At 40.1% G+C, this 22,320-nt stretch overlaps 1 long non-coding RNA gene across 1 annotated transcript in view; it reads left to right on the forward strand.

Moving 5' to 3' along the window:
- Positions 1-22,320, forward strand: part of LOC122682234 — a 113,431-nt gene that overhangs the window by 84,925 nt on the left and 6,186 nt on the right. The window contains exon 4 of the long non-coding RNA XR_006337273.1: positions 20,406-20,610. This is a non-coding gene — a long non-coding RNA (uncharacterized LOC122682234). The remainder of the gene's footprint in view (positions 1-20,405; positions 20,611-22,320) is intronic.

The following is a 22,320-nucleotide window of genomic DNA, read 5'->3' on the forward strand; positions in this document are numbered from 1 at the left end:
TAAAGCAGCCACTGAGTATATTAAGACTTATATCTTATTCCTTCATCCATTGACTCTGGAAGCATCAACACTATTTAACCAAGTCCCAGGTAGCCTCCATTTATATATGTCAAGGTGGGACATCCCTCTTCTGTTGGCCCCTTAAATGGAATGCTCCTTGTCCTCTAATATCCTGGACGTGACAGATTCTGTGTTCTCACTGTAAAGGTGTCATTTAGAAACTGGACTCTTTATCTATTCATATGTCCTGCCCAACTGACAAGGGAATTCTTATTTTTTCTTTGACAGGGATTACTTTTTCTCCTTAGACTTTTCTTTTAAATATTTAACATATTAAATCGAGTATTACAGCTGAGCCTGCTCTTTCACTGTTATCAGGGATAATACTGGAGCAGATAGTGTTGGAAATATCCCCTTTTCAAAGAGATGTATTTTTTTTTTTTCCAATTTGGCCTCTGATTAAATCAGTGCTTCCAATTTATCATAGCATGTTAGTAACAAAACCAGTCAATTTTTGCCAGGGCCATTCCATCTTCTAGCAAAATCTCCAGGATACAAAGAGTACATTTATCATGAGGGGATTCTAAAGGTTCACTTTGACATTTCAAAGGAGACTGATTATATGTATTCTTTTCATGGGATGTTGAAAATCTGTTTGTATATCAATTATGCCCAAGAAACTACAGCTCTTGACAGCTTTCCTGCCTCCAAAGTTAGACTATTGGATCCCACAATTAGGGGAAATTTAGCTTGCTATGGACTGAATATTTGTGCCTTCCACCCCCTAAATTCATATATTAAAATCTAACTCCCAAGATGATGGTGTTAAGAGGCAGGACTTTTAGGAGGTGCTTAGGTCATGAGGGTGAGATTAGTGCCCTCATAAAAGAGATCCCAGAGAAATTTTTTATAAATTAAAAGATAAGAAAAACAATGAAAGAGATCCCAGAGAGATATCCCTTCCCAGGGGTCACAGCAAAAAGGCACATCTATAAACCAGGAAGTAGGCTCTTAACACACACCAAATCTGCCAGTACTGTAGTCTTGGATTTCCCACCCTCCAGAACCGTGAAAAATACCTATTTGTTTATAATTCACCTAGTTTATAGTGTTTTTGTTATAGCAGCCCAAACTAAGATGTAGCTTAAATATGGTTCCTAGTACTTATAAATAAATAGAATTTTTAAGCTTTAAGTATATTTATAACATGCAGATAATTGGGAAAGTAAACACTTTTTACAGTTTTTGTTATGGAAATTTTCAGATACTCAAAAGTAGAAAGTATAGGATAATAAACCCACACGTACCCAACTTTAGCAATTTTCAGCATTTTGCTAATTATGCTTCCTTCCTTCCACCCATTGTTTTTTGTTGCAGGATTTTAAAACAAATCCAAGACATCGTGTGATTTCATACCAAAAACTTTCATATGCATTTTTAAGTCTTTCCCCTATGCACCATTTTTTAAAAAGCAACATAACTACTATGCCATTGTCATAGATACTAAAACCAACAATAATTTCTTTAATTTCACTTAAATCCAAGACAATATTCAGATTTCCTTGATTGTCTCAAACGTCTTTCTATGGTTGATTTATTTATTTTTAGATTTCATACAAGGGTCATATGCTGCATTTAGTGAACATTAGGTCTTTTTAAATCTTATAACCACATACCCCCCTTTATTTACACCTTTAGTTTGTTAGAGAAACAGTCATTTATCCTGTAGAAATGTCCCACATTGTGAACTCAATAATGCTGTATCATGTCGTTCTTCTCTCGTCCATATTTTCTGTAACTGAAATTTTGTTGTGGTTGTTCAGTCACCAAGCTGTGTCTGACTCTTCGCAGCCCCATGGACTGCAGTACACCAGGCCTCCCTTCATGGATCTCTGTCTCGGCGAAGGGGCTGGCGTAACTTAATGAAGCTATGAGCCATGCCCTATGGGGCCACCCAAGATGGATGGGGTCATAGTGGAGAGTTCTGACAAAACATGATCCACTGGAGGAGGGAATGGCAAACCACCCTAGTACACTTGCCATGAGTACGTCATGAACTGTACAAAAAGGCAACTGAAATCTATGTTCAGAAAATTGATCAGATTCAGGGTGAATTTTTTTTTAAGTGTAAATAGAATTTTTAATAAAAAATGAAGTACATTTTGAACACACCAAAATGGTTAGTTAAAAGAAATATTTATAAAAATAAGTGTAATGTTTGCTGCAAAGAAACTGTTTCTGTGCAAGGAGACAACTCTTTGGAAAAGAACTAGATACTGGAAAAGATTGAAGGCAAAAGGAGAAGAGGGCAGCAGAGAATGAGATGGTCAGATAGCATTACCGACTCAGTGGACATGAATTTGAGCAAACTCTGGGAAATAGTGGAGGACAGAGGAGCCTGGCATGCTGTGGTTCACTGGGTCTCAAAGAATTGGACAAGAATAGGGACAGAACAACAACTTGTGAGTAATTGGGAAATGTGTTACCCTATCATAATAAAGAGAAAATGAACAGGTTATAGAAAAATAATATTAGAAGGCACAGTGTCCAATAGAAGAATGTGCTATGAATTAGGCAGAATGGCAGGGGAAAAGAGGCAGATACGTTACACAGTGAGACAGGCTGAACTTTTAGACGCAATTCCTTCTCAGGGGCAAGGGGTGCACGGTACTCCGAAAAGCATCATGTCACAAGGTGCTGGTCATCCCAGTTGTTTTAGTCTCTCTGAGGCGGGGCGGGGTGGGCAAGTGGTATCTGGTTAATATCTCCATTATAAAATTTGCCATCGACCTTCCTCCAAATGAACACCTTGTTCACTGACGATGGATTTAGTGTCAATAAGTCAGGTACTTGAGACTTCGTGACCCAGCCTCTCTTCAATCGAGTCCCTGGTTCCTATGCCACTCCTTATCCCTTGTTTTGACACCAATTTTATGCTTCAAAAAAGGCGCTTTAACAGCCAGCATTCTTTACCCTCCCTTTCCCCCAAAGTGCGTATACAACCGTCTTTATTATTGGCAGGCACTTATCTTTACCCTCCCATCCACTCTGCTCTCCCCAACTCTGCCGCCATCTTTTTTCTTTTTTTTAACCAAACAGATTCGTCTGTGGTGTTTTTTTTAAAAGAGGAAAGTTCAATCAGGACTGTTCAGTAGTCAGCTCTGGAGAAACCGTACAGCTTCATTTCCTGTTTACAAACAGGGCTGCTGGCTACTGATACAGACAAAACCCAACCAGGAGAGAGTGAGGCCTCTCCGTCCCTCCTAGTGTTTCTGCAGTTAGTGTTATTTTTTTTTAATTTTTATTTTATATTAGAATATAGTTGATTTACAATGTCATGTTTCAAGTATACAGCAAAGTGACTTCTTTTTCAGATTTTTTTTTCCCCATAGAGGTTATTACAGAGTATTGAGTAGAGTCCCCTGTGCCATATAGTAGGTCCTTGTTGATTATCTATTTTACATATAATGTGATGTATATGTTAACCCCAACCTCCTCATTTATCCCTGCCCCCAGCTTTCCCCTTTGGTAACCATAAGTTTGTTTTCTAAGCCTGTGGATCTGTTTCTGTTTTGTATGTAAGTTCATTTATATCATATTTTAGGTTCCACATATAAGAGATATTATATATTTGTCTTTGTCTGACTTACTTTATTTAGTATGATAATCTTTAGGTCTATCCACATTGCTGCAAATGACATTATTTCATTCTTTTCATATATATGTACCACATTGTCTTTATCCATTCATCTGTCCATGGACATTTAGGCTACTTCCATATCTTGGCCATCAGTGTTTTAGAAATAGATCTTTTAGAAAGTAAGGTCCAGGATGTATTTTAACTTGTACAGTGGCAACTATGGCATCATCTATATGATGGGGCTGCTGGTCCTTCAGTAAGTTCCAGTGGTTTCAGGTAGGCTACTTGGAGTAACTACTGCGGTTTGACAGTGACCTTTGCAACACAGAACTATCTAGAACCTTTCAAGTAGTGAATGCCATTGAATAAAAATTTGAATTTTAAAATTCCCACTATTCATGTGATACAGAAATAGTAAATAACATATATTCTTATATATCCTACAGAATCCCAGTCTTGGGAGCAAATAATTCCTTTGCATGGGAAGAGTGGATATAGAAGATATTTAGAGTGGATTCAGAAAATGGACTGGGGTAGTAAGAAAGATTCTTTAGGCAAGAATTCAACTGGACAATATTTATTTTTCAATTTTTCAACTAAATTCTTACATTTCCATGAACCTGTTCCCACCTCTGCATGTGGGGAAATTCTGAAGATAACAGGAACAACTATCATTCTGTGAGTGCTTTACCAGATGCCAATCATGGGAACAGACTTCACATTCCTGAGGCTCCGAGAGATTATATAACTTGTGCAAAATCACACCGAGAGTAACTGTCAAAATTCTTCCGAAACTGAGGTCTCTTAAATGTGACATTGCATTGCTTTTTTGCTGGAAAGGTCTGAGAAAACCCACACCTTTTGCAGTTTCTACATTGTGGAGATTTGTGCAGTATTCATTAGCAACAGCAAGAACTCTTAAGACAAAAGACTGTATTCTCAGGGCTAAACTTTGGGCAATTGAAGATAATGAGCTAGAACTCTGCAATGACACATTAATGACAAAGCCAGAAAACGACCAAGTCAGTGCTCCCCAGTGAGAAGCACATGATTAAAGAATGAGAATTGAGGATGGAGAGGCAGGAATAGAAAATAAAATAGGGGCAGTGAAATGTTGACTCTGGCTGTACTGCTCTTGGCCAAAGTCTTCACCAAGAGAGAATTGATGGGTAGATAATCCCATACCCAGGCTGGCCTTGGACTTGCATTATTTGTAACTTGCTGCCTCTATTAGTGATTAAAATCATTAAGTTGAATTATTCTCAACCAAAGCTTGTTTGTTTTTAATACAGTTTCAAATTTGAAGACTCTCTTCTGTTATTTTAAGAGACAGTGTCTGGACCAGGTGGACTGGACCCATAGATGAAGTCATCCTTAGTTCTGTTCAGTTCAGTCACTCAGTCGTGTCCAACTCTTTGTGACCCCATGGACTGCAGCACGCCAAGCCTTCCTGTCTATCACCAACTCCTGGAGTTTACTCAAACTCATGTCCATTGAGTCAGTGATGCCATTCAACCATCTCATCCTCTGTCATCCCCTTCTCCTCCCACCTTCAATCTTTCCCAGCATCAGGGTCTTTTCCAGTGAGTCAGCTCTTCGCATCAGATGGCCAAAGTGTTGGAGTTTCAGCTTAAGCATCAGTCCTTCCAATGAATATTCAGGGCTGACTTCCTTTAGGATGGACTGGTTGGATCTCCTTGCTGTCCAAGGGACGCTCAAGAGTCTTCTTCAACACCACAGTTCAAAAGCATCAGTTCTTCAGCACCCAACTTTCTTAATAATCCAACTCTCACATCCATACATGACTCCTGGAAAAACCATAGCTTTGACTAGATGGACCTTTGTTGGCCAGATAATGTCTCTGCTTTTTAATATGCTGTCTAAGTTGGTCATAACTTTTCTTTCAAAGAACAAGTGTCTTTTTATTTCATGGCTGCAGTCACTATCTGCAGTGATTTTGGAGCCTAAAAAAAATAAAGTCTGTCACTGTTTCCACTGTTTCCCCATCTATTTGCCATGAAGTGATGGGACCAGATGCCATGATCTTAGTTTTCCGAATGTTGAGTTTTAAGCCAACTTTTTCACTCTCTTCTTTCACTTTCATCAAGAGGCTCTTTAGTAGTTCTTCGCTTTCTGCCATAAGAGTGGTGTCATCTGCATATCTGAGGTTATTGATATTTCTCCCGGCAATCTTGATTCCAGCTTGTGCTTCATCCAGCCCAGCATTTCTCATGATGTACTGTGCATATAAGTTAAATAAGCAGAGTGACAGTATACAGCCTTGATGTACTCCTTTCCCGATTTGGAACCAGTCTGTTGTTCCATGTCCAGTTCTAACTGTCCAGTTCCTGACTTGCATACAGATTTCTCAGGAGGCAGGTCAAGTGGTCTGGTATTCCCATCTCTTTCAGAATTTTCCACAGGTTGTTGTGATCCACACAGTCAAAGGCTTTGGCATAGTCAATAAAGCAGAAATAGATGTTTTTCTAGAACTCTCTTGCTTTCTTGATGATCCAGCCAATGTTGGTAAGTTGATCTCTGGTTCCTCTGGCTTTTCTAAATTCAGCTTGAACATCTGGAAGTTCACGATTTACATACTGTTGAAGCCTGACTTAGAGAATTTTGAGCATTACTTTACTAACCCTATATTAGTGATCCAAATCATTAAGTTGAATTATTCTCAACCAAAGCTTACTTGTTTTTTAATACATTTTCAAATTTGAAGACTCTCCTCTGTTATTTTAAGGGGCAGCGTCTGGACCAGGTGGACTTGCGCCATAGATGTAGTCATCCTCAGTTCAGTCATCCTCTGGGTGCTATAATAAAGTAGATTGAGAATCACGCTTACAAAATAACTCCCCAAAAGGGATAATGTTGGAAAGAACCCACTGTTTCACCTGCATTAGAGAAATACATATAGACTTACTGGATTGCTTAGTCTTCATTGATATAACCAGTAACCAGTAACCAATATAACCATAAAATATGCGGTTTTATAATTATAAAACCATTTTATATTAATAAAATATGCAATTCCTATGAAACTTCCTTGCTTGACTACTGCAAAGATCATCCTACCTACATAACTCCTTCCATTATAAAACCAAGGTTTAATTATACCTGTGATCCATGAAGGTGTTTTCTCTCCAAAAAACCAAATCACTACTGACAAAGCAAAAATTCAATGTTTATTCTGGAGTTATAAAGTAATTCGTTTTGAAAAGATCTCCATGAGTAAGCGAAAGCAATGAATTCAAATGAGCTTTCTTTTTGCAGCCACTGAAGGTGAAGTGTTGAGGATGAATCCTCAGCAGTTTGCCCAGTTTTCTATTTGCTTCCACGGGGGAGCTTGGCCATGTGTTGGGTTAGTTAACAATTCGTGTCTAAAGCTCACTAAAAGGAATTTCAGGGGTCATGTAGTTTATTGCCTGTCTGGAAGCAAGACCAGCAGGGAATCCATTTCTCAGGGGAATTTGGCAATGGCATATATTTAAAAAAAGACCAAAGAGATATTTTCTGTGTTTTTTTTTTCCCCCTCTAAGACTATGTCTCTCTGCAGATTCTATACCCTGAATAGTATTCATTCTACTATTTAAAAACCAGTAAAAATTTCTGTGTCATGATTCTAAAAAACTTTTTTTTTACCTTTGTCATCTTTTCCTGTAGGGCTGTCAAAAGTATGCCAATGAGAAGAAAAACAAAATTAAAAGCTGTTCTGAGAAATTAAATTTCTTTTTTCTTAGGAATTTTTTTTCAGGTGGAAGAAAAATTGGGGATTTGAGGTTGCTTTCATTATTGCTCTTCAAAAATCACAAATAGCTTTTACCTTTTTCTCTTTCTTCTTTTTAAGCAGTTCAGACATTTTTATTTTAAAATAACCTTCAGTTTAGAAAAAAGGCAATGTAAAACTTCAGTAGGCCAGAGGAATCTGAATCATGTTTTAGGGCAGTTTTTCCCCAGGGATTTGGAGGACTAGGGTTAGATCTTATATCAGAATTACCAATGGCTTTTTTCAAATTGTGTTTGCTTAATAAGGGCAAGACAGAATTTGAAGGGACTGAAGTTGGTACAGGGAGGGTGGTGGTCCATTTCCTATGGAAATTGGTTATGTTGCATTTTATCAGAATTGTTTAGAGGTTCTCAAATGAATGAACATTTGTCCAGATAACCCCCTCTCTCAGGTGGCGCAGTTGGTGAAGAATCCACCTGCTAATGCAGGAGACATAAGACACACGGGTTCAATCCCTGGGTCAGGAAGATCCCCTGGAGTAGGCAGTGGCAACCCATTCCAGTATTCTTGCCCAGAGAATTCCATGGACAGAGGAGTCTGGCGGGACTACAGTCCGTGGGGTCGCAGAGAGCTGGAATCAACTGAGCATGCACTGGCTGGCTGGTGGGTCAGGGGTGGGGAGATTCTGTTGAGCATCATTGAGTAAATGAGTTTTAAGCATCAAAACTCATTTACTTCCCACCAACAAAGCTGAAAAAGGCTAGGTATTTGTCCCTACCTAGTTGCTTTTGAACTGTGGTGTTGGAGAAGACTCTTGAGAGTTCCTTGGACAGCAAGGAGATCAAACCAGTCAATCCTAAAGGAAATCAACCCTGAATATTCATTGGAAGGACTGATGCTGGAGCTAAAACTCCAATACTTTGGTCACCTGATGCGAAGAGCTAACTCATTAGAAAAGACCCTGATGCTGGGAAAGATCAAAGGCAGGAGGAGAAGGGGACAACAGTGGATGAGATGATTGGATGGCATCACCAACTTGATGGACATGAGTTTGAGTAAGCTCCGAGAGTTGGTGATGGACAGGGAAGCCTGGCGTGCAGCAGTCCATGGGGTCGCAAAGAGTCGGACATGACTGAGTGATTGAACTGAACTGAACTGATCTGTCCCCACCCCACCTCACCAGCAAAGTGTGAGAACAAGCCTCAGCTTAACCAATCACAGGCTCTCATTGAAACTTTGAATGAGGAGCTAGTGACATGGAAGGAGGACAGCTCCAGTTCCCAAGGGCAGAAGAGCCAGTGTCCAGACCTGGGGATAGAGGGCAGCAGCAGTAAAGGAACCCACCCATATCTCTGGTCCTTGTTCCCTTGTCTTGCCGACCAGTTTTGGAAACTATTCAGTGTGCTTCCAGTTCTTTTTCTGCTGCAGTCGTCCAGAGTGAGTTTCTATCACTGGTGATAAGATCCTCATGGAGAGAGGCTCTTTCTGAGATTTGAACCTGGATGTGTAGAGGTTAACGTGAGCTCCTGTGGGTGGCCTTGCTAAAGCCCAGCCTGCTCTGTCTCACCTGCTTCCGCTCAGGACACTTTTCTTGCCCAAGTCAAAGCCCAAAGGAGAATGATTTAATCACCAACAGCTCAGAGAACAGAGTCAAAGAGCATAGTTCCAAGAAAAAGATTAATGTCACCCTTTCCAGCCCTTTTAACACTGGTTTTAATTCCTGTTCTTTCATGGAGAGCAGCAGTTCTGGAAAGGCACTGGTGTCTTGAAGCTTGATGCTGGGGTTCACTTAGCCAAGCCTTGTTGAAGACAAACTTGCCAGCAGCTGACAATTACCTTTTCCTTTTTCCTTCCCCCTCCTACACTGAATCCATTCAGGGTGCTGAAAAGTACCAACCCAGAGCTAAGGCCGGCTCTTACCTGCTAGATGTTCTGAGACGGAGCCTCTGAAAATGAGAATATAATTTATCAAACAGTGTGTGTTCAGTGATTCAGAAAGATCCATATGTGCTTTTGTTTCAGCTGCTCTAATGAGAATGTGTCAACTTCAGTTAGATTCTTCTATTATCAGGTTTGTTTGTGACTAAAGCAGAGTGGCTGCTCTCCAGGGAGGCACGGTCTTCCTGTTTTGGTGTGCTAGGTTTGCAGAAGATATTCTTCATCACTTGGGACCTATGGCCTAGGCCCGAGCCCCCTTAGGACTGTCAAAAATCGGTCTATTCTTTCCATAAGGACTTTGACAACATTCCAGCATCATTATCCACCTCTAGTACTTAGCAAGCAAAATAAAAGATCTAAGGCAAGAACTTCAAGAGTGACCAGTTTAGAGGGATGCAGGGTGGGCCGGAGCCAGAGGCTGATGCAGAACAAGAGGTCACATTGTTTAACATATCACAAGGAGATGACATTCCTTTCCAGTCTCTGCTGAAATGAAGGTCAAGTCTTCCTGTTTGGAGACAACCGGTGTCTGCAGGGGACAGAATATTTTGCAGTCAGAAAAATGTGCTGTCCAGCAAATAGATGCTGAAATACATGGATGGCCATGGATTAGTATAAATGTGCCACTGAAGGAAAATGATCCCCACCCAGTTCTAGCAAAACCTTGAGCTTTTGTATAGAAAGAGAAACCCTGGGCATGAAAATGGGAATTTAGTGTGAAGCAAATAATCTTTTTCTCTTCCAGCTCAATATTCCATCTGTCTTAAGGGTGAAGGAGGCATAAGAAACTTCATGGCCAGGGAGACTAAGGAGGGTTTTTTCCATAGCAGTCAAACATTCTCTGTGTGGGGGCAGGTCTAATGGCTTATTTGTGCAGATGGTCAAGTAAGAGTAGGGGTATAGAGAAAACAGAAGGCAAGGGAATCAGGCAGAGCGCCTTTGAATGTATTTCTATGTCATCACTCTTGGGGTTTCTGAAACCAAGATTCCTTACCTTTTACTTTGGGTTGAGGTTTTCATTCTGATTCCTTCACAGGCAGTTTGCATTAGAAAAATGTGAAATTCATGGATGAAAATTCACAAATTTGCTTTGTTTCACAATTTGGTGGATGTTTCTGAATCATATCACCAGCTTCTTGGGAAACTTAACAATTGTCAGCCCTCATGAAGATATTGCAAGTGACAGCCAAAACTGTGAGTCCCTCGGGGAAAAAATAATCTCAATGATTCTAGTAAAATCTGTAATTTACCTCCTTTGTTCCTCTACTTTGAATGATATCTGTATTTTTATTGACTGCTTCCTAGTGTTGGCTGTTTAATAATATCCTGAGGGAGTCTTGAGATGGTTGACAGTTTTAGCAGATGACTAGAATTTTGACAGTATTTCTCTCACTCACCTTTCTATGTTCCAATAATAATAATACTTTTTTGAGTGCCTAGTAAGTGTTAAGCACTATGTAAGTTTTGTAACAAGCCTACTTAATGTTGGTGCTATGGCTAATTTTTTTAAACTTTTTATTTGGCATTGGGGTATAGCCAATTAACAATGTTGAGGTAGTTTCAGGTGAGCAGCAAAGGGACTCAGCCATACATATACATGTTTTCATCTCCCCCAGGGGCTTCCCGGATGGCTCAGATGTAAAGAATCTGCCTGCAATGCAGGAGATGCTGATACTACCCCTGGGTCCAGAAGATTCCCTGGAGGAGGAAATGACAACCCACTCCAGTGTTCTTGCCTGGAAAATCCCATGGACAGAGGATCCTAGCAGGCTACAGTCCATAGGGTCGCAAAGAGTCAGACATGACAGAGCACGCATGTCGTATCATGTCATTCTCCCCCAGACCTCCCTCCTATCCAGGCTGCCACGGTGCTATAGCTCATTTGAAGGACTGAGACTTCCCTGGTGATCCAGTGATTAAGATTTTTGCCTTCCAATGAGGAGGGTGCAGGTTTGATCCCTGGTTAGGGATCTAAGATTCCACATGTCTTGGGACCAAAAGCCAAAATATAAAATAGAGGCAATATTGTAAAAAATTCAATGAAGACTTTAAAAATGGTCCAATTGAAAAAAAAATCTTAAAAAAAAAGGATTGCACAACTATAGCACAAAAATTATCTAAGTGATTTCTGCACACTAGCTGTTTTCTTATTTGCTATGGTTCTGTTTTTCTGGTGGGTTTTCTGGTGGGTTTTTTTTTTCTTTTTTTTGCATGTATTCAGGGAGAGTCTTGCTGGCTTTGTGGATTGATGAATGCACAATCCTGATATTTTGCTTTTTCAACCTCTTCCTGCCATGTCAGGAGCACCTCATTCGATTTTGTAATTGTTTCTGATCCTTTTCAAGTTAAAGCTGCTTAACTCGCCCTTCAGCGGGGTATCAAAGTTGGCTGCTGGCGGCTGATAGGTATTATCAGAGGCTGCAGATCAGAAAGTGCTTCATCAAATCAATGCGCTGTGGCTCTGGACGGGCAAGCACATGGGTATTTCCTTCTATCACGGTGATGGAACGTTAGTAAGAATTAACTAATTTGCTGTCTGAATGGGAGTCTTTGATTTGAGGCCTTAGAAAACTATGCTAATACTACCTTTCATCTATTTGAAATCTTGTATTGAAATTTCCCCAAAACTCTATAAGAGTTGAGCATACGATGTTAGACATTTTCTAAATGCTGAGTGAGTTGAGTCAGAATACACAGTATGTTAATTTGATTTCTTTAATATTTACTAACATGCTGTCCAATGAATACACATATGACATGTAGGAACAACACGTTTAAAAATATGGATACAGAATGAGAAACTTGGGAAACAACTATAAGATTTTTTTAAATAAGATTTCCCCAAAATGATTATAAAATTTCCCCAAGTAAATTCTCTGGGACACAAGTGGGTCCCTGAAAAAAAAAAACAAAGAAAGTTAAATTGTTCAATAAATTTGGAAGACAGTGCATACTTTGTTTCTTACTTGGAGAGAGGCGATGAATATTAGCGTGTAGTGGAATCTATAGCCCTCTGCAGCAGGAGATCTGGGTTTTCCTCAAGGCCATTCTTTCTCAAATGTACTTGACCCTTGAAGATTTTATTGGGTAATGCCTTTTAACGTCTCACAAAAACCACTATTTGGGAAATGCAGACAGTGAAAATGGAAAGAAAGACAAGCTTCAGCTTTCAGATGTGGATTCTTCTACTAGAGAAATTTTGAGAATGCCATTCTCTGCAGTCAGGATTAATGAGGTTCAAGCCTATGAAAGAAATTCGGGGGCAGTGTGGAAGACGTCTGTACTGATATGCACCCATCTAACAGCCTGGTATATAGTTTGGCCAGACCCATGCCTCCCCCTTGGTGACACTCTCTGTAGTTGGAGAAAAGATCCTGTGTTCACTCCCCTCCCTCAACCAAATGCAAAAGAGGGGAATAGAGACTTGTGAAAACTGAATTGTTGTTGTTGTTTAGTCACTAAGTCGTGTCCAACTCTGTGTCCCCATGGACTGTAGCCCTCCAGGCTTCTCCACATCCATGGGATTTCTCAGGTAAGACTACTGCAGTGGGTTGCCATTTCCTTCTCCAGGGGATCCTCCTGACCCAGGGATTGAATCTGTGTCTCCTGCATTGGCAGGTGGACTCTTTACCACTAAACCACAAGGAAGTTACTTACCCTCTTATTTATATTTATAAGAATTTTGATGTAGCAGAATTTTTTCCCAAAGTAAATCACATTTTTGTTGTTCAGTCACTCAGTCGTGTCTGACTCTTTGTGACCCCATGAATTGCAGCACATCAGGTTTCCCTGTCCTTCACCATCTCCCAGAGTTTGCTCATACTCATGTCCATTGAGTCAATGATGCCATCCAACCATCTCATCCTCTGTTGCTCCCTTCTTCTCTTGCCGTTAATCTTTCCCAGCATTGGGCTCTTTTCCAGTGAGTTGGCTCTTCACATCAGGTGGCCAAAGTACTGAAGCTTCAGCTTCAGCACCAGTCCTTCCAATAAGTATTCAGAGTTGATTTCCTTTAGGATTGACTGGTTTTATCTCCTTGCTGTCCAAGGGACTCTCAAGAGTCTTCTCCGGCTCTCAGTGTCATATCTTTTTGCCTTTTCATGCTGTTCATGGCGTTCTCAAGGCAAGAATACTGAAGTGGTTTGCCAGTCCTTTCTCCAAGTAAATCACATACATACATTTTTTTCCTTAACGGGAAAATACTACTTTTGAGTATTCTGTTGTTAATGCAAGTCCGAATGCCCAATGCACAGGGAAGCCAAACAAACTGAAATGTCAAGAGGTGGGGGCAGCAAAAGGTTTATTGCTTGGCCATGCAAGGAAACAGGGTGGCTCATGACCTAAAAAGCCTGGAGCTCCCAGGAAGAGTTTGGACAGCACTTTTAAAGACAGCTGGGTGAGGGAGGAGGGTCACAGAGTCTGGGATCAGCCTGGGTACTGTTCTCTGATGGTGACTGAACGAAGTGGTGTCACATGGTTATTACCTTTATCAGTCCTTGGACTATAGGAGGCCTGGGGCTATGTGCTTAGGGTGGTCAAGTAACTAAGATCTTCAATTTAGAGGGAGATGGGGGTTTTGCATCTGCAAAACAACTTAGGAAATTTTGCATTGAATACTATTTTCCAGGTACTTCAGAGAGGAACTAAAGCAGAGGATGTGGGGGAAGGCCCCTCAGGGTCCTGCTCAGTTACATTATAATCCATCAGTTTCCACAGGCCGATTTCTTTAGACCTATAGAACAAGAGAGGAATTTATATGTGTCACAATCTATTGCCTTATATTTGTTTTGAATGTGATATTGCATTTCATGCCCTATATGCTTTCCCCACCCCCTGTGATTATGTCATTCGTAGGGACTATTCCAATTAGATCGTGGTCCTTTAACGCTGGCTAAGCCAAGCTGGAAGCAAGCTGTGGGTGTCAGTTTTTATTAGCACTTTTTAGACAACAGGCTTCCAAAAGGAAAAGGTGACAGGGCAGAGTTGAGGAAAGCGTAACTGTATGTCAGTAGATCAACATCTTGAGTTTTCAAAGCGGTTGTCTGTCTTTCAGCTGTCTTAGAGGAGGGAAATGGATCAGGATTTCATAATCTTGAATTCTTGGTCCATGGCCCCTCGCCAGCTTCCTCCCAGGACCCTACCCAGCTTTTAGTCTTACCAGAAGGCTTGTGATGCGCTCCCTCTGAAGGGACTTTTTAATCTGGAAGAGGACACTGTCCCCCTTGTTGAGAGGGAGTCGGGAAGGATATTCCTGGGCCTCTTGGAATCTCATTCAGCCCAATGTACTTGGAAATGAACTCGCTTGTCAGAGAACAATTGACAAAAGAAAGAAAAATCTCGATTAAATTTTGAGTCTAAAAAAAGCTGCTCTTAATCACTTCTTAAAATAGCAGTACTCTTTCATCACTAAGCCCACAAAAATGTGCAGGCCTGAAATTTGGTCAGCCTTGTTTCAAAGATATGCTTATAATGTCTGTGCAGCCGTTCACCACCTAAAATAAAACAAATCAAACACACACACACACACACACACACAACAATTAACTAGGAAAAAAAAAAGATGTTTCTTCATAAGCCCCTTCCTACGATTCCTGGTTGCTCAGGGATAATACTAGCTTTCTTTCCAGTGGAAATATTTTACTAAGAATTTTTTAGCATTCAGGCAAATCTCCAGACCAGAGATAGTCTAGGACTGTGGTATCATGTCTGTGCCCTCCAGTGAACAGTCTTCTGAGATACCCGTTGTAATTTTATTTATTTTTGGCTGTGCTGGGTCTTTGTTGCTGCTGGGGCTACTCTCTAGTTGCAGTGCACAGGCTTTTCACTGTGGTGGTTTCTCTTGTTGTGGAGCATGGGCTGTAGGGCGCAGGCTTAATAGTTGTGTGTAATAATGGTCTTTGTTGCTCTGAGGCATGTGAGATCTTCCCGGATCAGAGATCACACCTGTGTCCCCTGCATTGGCAGGCAGATTCTTTACCACTGAGCCACCAGGGAAGCCCTGATGTACCCATTAAATAGCTCTATCAGTGGGGATTGTCAAGGGCGACCCAAGCTTGAGATGCTTCTACTGTGATTTCTCTGTGGCCAAATTAATCTGCCAGCTCAAGGGCATCCAGCCTGTGTCGAAGGGAGAGACTAGTGTGAGGCTGCCAGGGTTAATACCATGACGGGTGGCCTGGACCTAAGTTTTAGCTTCCCCCGAAATGGTAAGATTCCCTACCCCCATCAGGTAACCTGGAGCCAGCCAATCAATATGCGCCCAGTAAGAACAAAGGGAGAGCTGAAAAGCCCGCGAAAGTCTGTACCGATAGAATTACTTTGCAAACATGTAACCAATCCGCTTAAGCCAGCTACTAACCGCTTTTGCATATCTTATAAATTTGTGTACCAAGCTTGAGCTCGGCGCTTTTCTGACCCTGCACCACTGTGATGTTTGTGGCAGAAAGCCCTGGCTCGAGACAGTAATAAACTTCCCTTTTTGCGAGTTGCATTGTCTTGGAAGCCTTCTCTCTCTCCCCGCTCGGGGATTCGGACATCAATCAGATTCGGACATCGGGCATAACACTAGAGGGAGAGACCATTCAGTAGCATTCTTTGTGGTCAGAATTTCCTTATCAAGGGTAAAATATGATATAGAAATCTGCCAAAGTTAAGGTTACTGGAACTTGGAATCACCAAAGAACATAGATAAACAGATCCATACATAGATGGGGCTTCCCAGGTGGCTCAGTGGTAAAGAATGCTAAGGGAGATGAACTCAAACCAGGAACCTAGAGAAACAGAGCTCTCCTGGGACAGAGGTTTTGTTTTAAAGAAATCGTCATGGCTCAAGCAAGGGTAGCAGTGATGGTCGGGGCCCAGGGGCGGTGGTGGTGTTTCCTACGAGTCAGGGACGAGCTCTGTCATAACCACAGGTTTCTACCCACTTAGATGGTGGGAAAGCACTGTTTTAGATGCGATGACTTTGGTAATGTAATGGCCTCCCAATCTCCATGATGCTCTTTCTTCTCATCCCTGTGCTTCACTTTCTCCCTTTGCCCCGTAGATCCCTTAAGGTAAAATATCTGGAGGGCATATCTAGTATTATTTTATTTTTAATAATATTTTTGTGTATGACCATTCCTTTGATATTTCTAAATCGTATTTTACCCTTGATAAGGAAATTCTGACCACAAAGAATGCTACTGAATGGTTTCATTCATTCTGGGGGAAGATAGCGTGTGTGGGATTTAAGTGCAAACCTGATGGCCAAGGATTGAAGGTGACCCCACAACTTCCCTGCTGGGTACACTGGACAAGTTGTTAACTCTCTGTGCCTCAATTTCTTCATCTGTAGAAGAGAGAGAATAATAGCTCTTTTCACAGGTCGTGATGAGAATTAATATTTTTAAAGTGTTTAAGACAGACCCTCGCACATAGTAAACATTGCATAAATATTTTCCTATTAATTAAGATACTCTGCACATGTTTCTATATTTCTTTATCTGGAAAGGGAGGGTGTTGGGGATTAACATTGTTAAGCATCTACTATGTGTCAGAAACTGAGCTAAAGGCATTTAGATTGCTTTACTTAATCCGCATGATAACTTACAATTCAGATATTACTCTTCCTTTACAGATTAAGAAATTAAGGTTTGCAGAGCTTAAATTGGTCACCATCATGTAGCTAGTGAGAGGTGAGCTGGAATTCAAACCCAAGATGACCTGGCATGAATACCTTGTCCCATTTTTATTTATTCCCTTTTATCTCATTCCCAGTTCTTTTTTATGATACCCCCTTGAGATGATTTTCCATTTTCCAGTGAAGAAAACCTGATGTACTCAGAATGTCCAAACCAGAATTTCTAACTCCCATGAGAACTGCCTCGAAAACTATTAGCTACGTTTTTTTTTCTGCTACAACATAAAACAAAGAGTAATGGCATGAAAAATATGACTTGACAAGATCATTTATATTATAATTTCCCCCGTATTATGAACTTTATCCCTAAAACAATACCCTTTATGGCAAAATTTAGCTTACTTTTGTTCTATTGTCAACTGCAAAAATTACATTTTAGTTTTTTGGGTTTCTTTGTGTTCAGAGAGCTTGTGAGCAAATATTTCTACACAGAAGAAAACCCCAAACTGAGAAGATTAATTCATAGTAAGTCAAATCTGATGCTAAGATAGTTTGATCTGAGATTACCATTGACTACAAATTGCCATCTGTGCTTATTTGTTAAAGATGTCAAGTGTAATTAATTCAGTGGACCCACTATTTGACAACCTCTGTTAACAGGATTTGCAGAATACATACTGGTATGTTAATTTTCAAATTAGAGCTGCTAAGTGTTTGTTGGTTTTGCAAAGATAGCTGCTTCCCTCCTCTGACCAAACTTCAAAAGGCCCATAAGGGGAAAAGAAGTGATCTTTTATTAAAGATGTTCTATATGCTGTGCTGAGTACTTTGACCCATGTAACCCTAATTCATCCTCCATACTTTCCTGTAAGGGGGCAGTTATTAGCTTCTTCAGTGAAAAAAAGATCCCAGAAAGCTTTTCTTTCAGACCCCATGAGATGGGATAACTCTGACTTGAGCCTTTATGTTCAAGACTCATCATTAACATGTAGGGACTTCCCTGCTGGTCCAGTGGGTTAAGACTCCTCGTTTTCACTGCAGGGGGTACAGGTTTGATCTCTGGTCGCACAACAAGGATCCTGCATGCTGTGCAGGCAGCCAAAAATAAATAAATAAATAGAAGTAAAAGACTCATTATTAACATGTATTTGCAAACCTGATATTCCTTTTCATGTTCTAGGGGGAAATAGAGGACAGAAAGAGGGAATCACCTTGTCACTCATGTATTTCCCAGTCACCTTCAATGGTCAAAACCCTTAAGTCCTCAAGAGACTCATGTCCTTGGACAAAGGCTAAAGGACGAAAGCCGGCAGACTGATCTTGTTCATATTTCAGTCAGGGAGGAATACTCTCTTGGGTAGAAGCAACAGAAAGTGGAAAGGAAAAGAGAGACTGGTGCACCACTATTTGTGAACAGGATCAGAAACAGAACACTGACAGTAGAAGGCAAAACCCGGGCTCAAATCAGAATACTGAAAGAAAGCCTTGACCCCGAACCTGTTCCTATTCCCCTAAACTTCCGCCCAAGGCCTACCTCATTTTGCATATTTCCCAGCACCCCACCATTAGTCCTGTGGCCAGAGCCCCTACACTAGTTTGTAGAAGCCCCCCTGAGTGTCCTGGGTTAGAGAGGGTCACCCCATTGTCAGGCCTCAGAAGGTAGAAGGGGAAGTCCAAGTCCCACTGCAGTAGGGAAATAAAATGCTTTTCTGATACTTCAACTTTAAACGGAATTTATTTCCCATGGTATAACTGTAAGAAATGGTGTATAGACTCTGAAGTATTATTGGAGTTAAGCTCCAGCAACAATTTGCAAGAAATGGTTTTGTTTTGTTTTTATGAACTGGCCTGGGAACCTAACAACTGCAAACAACATAATTTTCTAAGAAAGTGTCTTCCTAATTTCCTATTTTTAAAAAATTAAAAATATATCATAAGTTGGGTCTAGCTGAAAGTTAATGAACTATGGGAAGGACAATCAAAAGAATCTTAAAAATTTCCCCAAATAGGGAAAATAGGAATGTAACAATCAGAAATGGTTCACAAAAGGAGATGCTAAAATTGGGGCAAAATGGAGGAAAAAAAACTTAATGTACTTTGAAATGATTAAGTAATTTACAAAACACATTAATCTTCAAATTTCTGACATTATGAAATCAACCCTGAATATTCATTGGAAGGACTGATGCTGAAGCTGAAGCTCCAATACTCTGGCCACCTGATGCGAAAAGCTGACTCATTAGAAAAGACCCTGACACTGGGAAAGATTGAAGGCAGGAGGAGGTGACGACAGAGGATGAGATGATTGGATGGCATCACCGACTCAATGACAGGAGTTTGAGCAAGCTCTGGGAGATAGTGACGTACAGGAAGCCTGGAAGTACATGGAAGTCCATGAGGTCCCAAAGAGTCAGACTCGACTGAGCGACTGAACAACAATTAGCATTTATCTCGGATAACATACATCTACCATGAGATAAAATACACATCAAATATATGAATCCTTTATTCATTTACCAGTTTACTTTTATTTAAAATTTTGTGTATTTATATTAGACACATGTGCAAATGTGTACTATAGTTTTTTCAGAAACAAATTTGTAGTATTAAATATGCATCAAAGTTCTTAAATCATGCCTCTTACTTTTTATAATCTTTCCATATCCCCATTATCCACATTTTACTTTTGTAATTTTCAGAATTGTCTGAACTTTTGCTAAGTGAGGGTTTTCCTCTATGTTTTTATTTCTGGTTTCTGCATTTTCCTGGACCTTAAATTTATGTACAGTCATAAGCTAAAAAGAAAAAAAAATCCTTGCTTACTTTCTAGGCAAGGTATGGTAACTGAGGAAATACTTGCTGTTCCTTTAATATTTTTCTACATAATTGGATCTATTTTAGCAGTCTGAGCTATTGCAGCTATTATGAACTGAACAATGGAGGAAGGCCAATTATTCCAAAGCTGCATTTAACTGTGGCTCACCTTATACTGCTATCGCTCTTCAAAATCAACTACAACCCAACATGCATTTTCTGAAGAATTCAAAAGGTAGGCAGATCAACACCATGAAACAGCGTCGTTTTAAAGTGTAGCATTAGACATTAAGAATCTTGGACCATCTGTGCTGTCATTCTGCTTCTTAGAGTTCCTGGCCAGTGGTACTCTTAACTACATTTTTAAAAATGCAGATTGATGGTTAGGAACTATATCAAAGAATTTTTGTTCATAAAAATCTTCTATATGAGAGGCATGTTCTCATATATCCTGTGTATTCAATATAGATGAGTCCTCCCAAAATTAGCCTCAAAATTGGCTTGAGCAAACAGCTGTAAGAATTAGGGGAAGTGCATATGCCAAGATGAAAATCCAAATGAAAGGTACCAGTTGAAAGAGACTGGAAAATTGGGTAATAAAATTCAGTTTAAAAATAGCAAGTGGGTAACATAGACTGCTGATATGGCTTCTGTGTGTCCAGGATTGATGCCACTGAAGCAAACCTGATACCCAGGAGCTCCTAAGCTAACTGATTGACTTCTTTTTGCCGTAAGAAAAATGGCAGCTTGAGTGATGTTTGTCTCCAGCACCTCCTTACTTTATGTGACTCCCATCATTGCGCATCTCAACACCTTATTTCAGTTTCCTGAGTGCTTGAGATCCCTCCACTTCTTCCATCCTCCGTGGTAAGTATCCCAGCTCCTTGATCTTTCTTACCCCTCAAAGCGTATCTGAAATGCATTCAGTTCCCTTAGGGCACGTCTCCCACTGAGGTAGTAGCACAGCATGACTTGGGAATCAGACAAGCCTTCCAAATTCTGGCTTGGATACTTACTAACTGTGAGACCTTGAGTGATATATATAACCCTTTTGAGCATCATGTTCAAAAGTAAAATGAGCGTTAATAGTAGGAGGAGCTAACAAGATTGTTGTATTACAACATAGTATATTTGAAGTGCTTGGTATTATATCTGAAAAGGTCTAGTAAATAAAAGATACTGTAAATGATTTGATAACATACAGTAAAAAGAACCCAGACTCTTACATTAGTGAAAAATCTAGCAAAAAACATACAAGTACTCTATAAGAAAAATTACAAAACTTTATTGGGAGAAAGGAAGGAAGATCTAAATAAATGGAGTGATATGCCATCTACTTGGATTGAAAGAGTTGACATAGTAAGGATTTAAATTTTTCCCAAATCAGTCTCAATATTCAATGAAATCCCAATTAAAACCCCAAGAGACTGATTTTCATTTTAGCCAGCTGATATTAAACTTTTAAAGAAATAAAAAAATTCCCAAGAATATTCAAGGCACACTGAAAGAAGAGTTATGAGGAAAGAGGATTTCTTCTGCCAAATATCTGGCATGACTGTGTGGAATTGTTGCAGATAAAGAGACTCCTGAAAAAGAATAAGGATACCCAAAACAGACTCAGGCATAAACTGATATGATTTGTGACAAAGGAGGTAGTCCAGAACAATTGGGGAAATGATGGTCTTCTTGTTAAATAATGCTGGTTTAACAGTATCTAAATGTGACAAGAAGGCTTCTATGATCGCTCAGCGGGTAAAGAATCTGCCTGCAATGCAGGAGACACAGGAGATATGGGTTCAGTCCCTGGGTCAGGAAGATCTCCTAGAAGAAGAAATGGCAACCACTCCAGTATTCTTGCCTGGAGAATCTCATGGACAGAAGAGCCTGGCTGGCAGTCAGGGGTCACAAAGAGTCAGACACGGCTGAGTGCCTGAGCACAGCACAGACGTGAAAAGAATCAAACTGGACCCCTTCCTCACACCACACACAAAATCAGCTTCGTGTGGGTTATAAGCTTAAGTGTGAGAACAAACATTTTAAAGTGCTTAATCAAATTCATGAAAAGGCACCACAAATAGTGTGAAATTACAAGCCACAGAAGGAAATGACATCTGCAACATATAATCAACATAGATTTGTATCCACAAATCAGTTAGAAAAAGGCAGACAACCCAATGAAAAAAATGAGCAAAAGTCTTAAATAAGCACTTCACAAAGAAGGAAATCTAAACAAAGAATAAGAATATGCCAAGATGCTCAAGTTCATTAATAATTGGAAAGTACAAGCCGAGATCCTAAGGCACACACAGGAGGAGCAAAATTAAAACTCTGATAATAACAAATGTTGGCTGGGATGTGGAGAGCTCTCATACACTGTTGGTAGGAGTAGAAATTAGTACAATTACTTTGGAAAACAGTTTACATTTTCCGGTAAAATTGGAGCTACACATACTTCGCAATATAGCACTCCTACTCCTGGATATATCCCTAGAGAAATGCACACAACTGTGTCTCAGGAGATGTATAAGAGTGTTCCAAGCAGAATTTTGATAATGATCTTCAACTGTAAATGAACCA

The sequence above is a fragment of the Cervus elaphus genome, chromosome 23 (genome assembly GCF_910594005.1).
Source record: "Cervus elaphus chromosome 23, mCerEla1.1, whole genome shotgun sequence".
NCBI lineage: Eukaryota > Metazoa > Chordata > Mammalia > Artiodactyla > Cervidae > Cervus > Cervus elaphus.